This window comes from Oncorhynchus keta, unplaced genomic scaffold (genome assembly GCF_023373465.1).
Source record: "Oncorhynchus keta strain PuntledgeMale-10-30-2019 unplaced genomic scaffold, Oket_V2 Un_contig_30120_pilon_pilon, whole genome shotgun sequence".
NCBI lineage: Eukaryota > Metazoa > Chordata > Actinopteri > Salmoniformes > Salmonidae > Oncorhynchus > Oncorhynchus keta.
Genome location: NW_026286901.1, coordinates 25,423 through 28,298, shown reverse-complemented (window position 1 = coordinate 28,298; position 2,876 = coordinate 25,423). Strand labels below are relative to the sequence as shown.

At 42.6% G+C, this 2,876-nt stretch overlaps 1 long non-coding RNA gene across 2 annotated transcripts; it reads left to right on the top strand.

Moving 5' to 3' along the window:
• Positions 1-1,363: 1,363 nt before the first annotated feature.
• Positions 1,364-2,490, top strand: LOC127923584 (uncharacterized). Of its 2 annotated transcripts, none has more exons than XR_008114780.1 (4): positions 1,364-1,377; positions 1,962-2,000; positions 2,278-2,316; positions 2,432-2,490. It is a non-coding gene; the product is annotated as an uncharacterized LOC127923584 (long non-coding RNA). The 2 variants fall into 2 exon arrangements; XR_008114779.1 differs by lacking the exon at positions 1,962-2,000 and adding an exon at positions 1,534-1,572.
• Positions 2,491-2,876: the final 386 nt, after the last annotated feature.

Sequence of the window (2,876 nt, the reverse complement as noted above, 5' to 3'; positions counted from 1 at the left end):
CTGTTTATACTGCCTCTGAACCTGCTGGTCTGTTTATACTGCCTCTGTACCTGCTGGTCTGTTTATACTGCCTCTGAACCTGATGGTCTGTTTATACTGCCTCTGAACCTGATGGTCTGTTTATACTGCCTCTGAACCTGATGGTCTGTTTATACTGCCTCTGAACCTGCTGGTCTGTTTATACTGCCTCTGAACCTGATGGTCTGTTTATACTGCCTCTGAACCTGATGGTCTGTTTATACTGCCTCTGAACCTGATGGTCTGTTTATACTGCCTCTGAACCTGATGGTCTGTTTATACTGCCTCTGAACCTGCTGGTCTGTTTATACTGCCTCTGAACCTGATGGTCTGTTTATACTGCCTCTGAACCTGATGGTCTGTTTATACTGCCTCTGAACCTGATGGTCTGTTTATACTGCCTCTGAACCTGATGGTCTGTTTATACTGCCTCTGAACCTGATGGTCTGTTTATACTGCCTCTGAACCTGATGGTCTGTTTATACTGCCTCTGAACCTGATGGTTGGTTTATACTGCCTCTGAACCTGATGGTCTGTTTATACTGCCTCTGAACCTGATGGTCTGTTTATACTGCCTCTGAACCTGATGGTCTGTTTATACTGCCTCTGAACCTGATGGTCTGTTTATACTGCCTCTGAACCTGATGGTCTGGTTTATACTGCCTCTGAACCTGATGGTCTGTTTATACTGCCTCTGAACCTGCTGGTCTGTTTATACTGCCTCTGAACCTGATGGTCTGTTTATACTGCCTCTGAACCTGATGGTCTGTTTATACTGCCTCTGAACCTGATGGTCTGTTTATACTGCCTCTGAACCTGCTGGTCTGTTTATACTGCCTCTGAACCTGATGGTCTGTTTATACTGCCTCTGAACCTGATGGTCTGTTTATACTGCCTCTGAACCTGATGGTCTGTTTATACTGCCTCTGAACCTGTGGTCTGTTTATACTGCCTCTGAACCTGATGGTCTGTTTATACTGCCTCTGAACCTGATAGTCTGTTTATACTGCCTCTGAACCTGATAGTCTGTTTATACTGCCTCTGAACCTGCCTGGTCTGTTTAAACTGCCTCTGAACCTGATGGTCTGTTTATACTGCCTCTGAACCTGATGGTCTGTTTTATACTGCCTCTGAACCACAGTGGTCTGTTTATACTGCCTCTGAACCTGATGGTCTGTTTATACTGCCTCTGGAACCTGATGGTCTGTTTATACTGCCTCTGAACCTGATGGTCTGTTTATACTGCCTCTGAACCTGATGGTCTGTTTGATACTGCCTCTGTCAATGCAGGGGACTTCCCATTGGATTGGTTCTGATAGGACCCAGTCTGTCAATGCAGGGGACAACAGTAGAATGGAGGTTTGATAACGTTAGTATGGAGACAACAGTAGAATGGAGGTTTGATAACGTTAGTATGGAGACAACAGTAGAATGGAGGTTTGATGACGTTATTATGGAGACAACAGTAGAATGGAGGTTTGATGACGTTATTATGGAGACAACAGTAGAATGGAGGTTTGATGACGTTAGTATGGAGACAACAGTAGAATGGAGGTTTGATGGCGTTAGTATGGAGACAACAGTAGAATGGAGGTTTGATAACGTTAGTATGGAGACAACAGTAGAATGGAGGTTTGATAACGTTAGTATGGAGACAACAGTAGAATGGAGGTTTGATAACGTTAGTATGGAGACAACAGTAGAATGGAGGTTTGATAACGTTAGTGTGGAGACATCAGTAGAATGGAGGTTTGATAACGTTAGTGTGGAGACGACAGTAGAATGGAGGTTTGATAACGTTAGTATGGAGACAGCAGTAGAATGGAGGTTTGATAGCGTTAGTATGGAGACAACAGTAGAATGGAGGTTTGAGACGTTAGTATGGAGACAACAGTAGAATGGAGGTTTGATAACGTTAGTACGGAGACAACAGTAGAATGGAGGTTTGATGACGTTAGTATGGAGACAACAGTAGAATGGAGGTTTGATAACGTTAGTATGGAGACAACAGTAGAATGGAGGTTTGATAACGTTAGTATGGAGACAACAGTAGAATGGAGGTTTTGACCAACGTTAGTATGGAGACAACAGTAGATTGGAGGTTTGATAACGTCCCAGTATGGAGACAACAGTAGAATGGAGGTTTGATAACGTTAGTATGGAGACAACAGTAGAATGGAGGTTTGATAACGTTAGTATGGAGACAACAGTAGAATGGAGGTTTGATAACGTTAGTATGGAGACAACAGTAGAATGGAGGTTTGATGACGTTAGTATGGAGACAACAGTAGAATGGAGGTTTGATAACGTTAGTACGGAGACAACAGTAGAATGGAGGTTTGATAACGTTAGTATGAGACAACAGTAGAATGGAGGTTTGATGACGTTAGTATGGGACAACAGTAGAATGGAGGTTTGATAACGTTAGTATGGAGACAACAGTAGAATGGAGGTTTGATAACGTTAGTGTGGAGGCGACAGTAGAATGGAGGTTGATAACGTTAGTATGGAGACAACAGTAGAATGGAGGTTTGATAACGTTATTATGGAGACAACAGTAGAATGGAGGTTTGATAACGTTATTATGGAGACAACAGTAGAATGGAGGTTTGATAACGTTATTATGGAGACAACAGTAGAATGGAGGTTTGATAACGTTATTATGATATAACAGTAGAATGGAGGTTTGATAACGTTAGTATGGAGACAACAGTAGAATGGAGGTTTGATAACGTTAGTATGGAGACAACAGTAGAATGGAGGTTTGATAACGTTAGTATGGAGACAACAGTAGAATGGAGGTTTGATAACGTTAGTATGGAGACAGCAGTGTCTCTGTCTCTGTCTGTCCCTCTTTC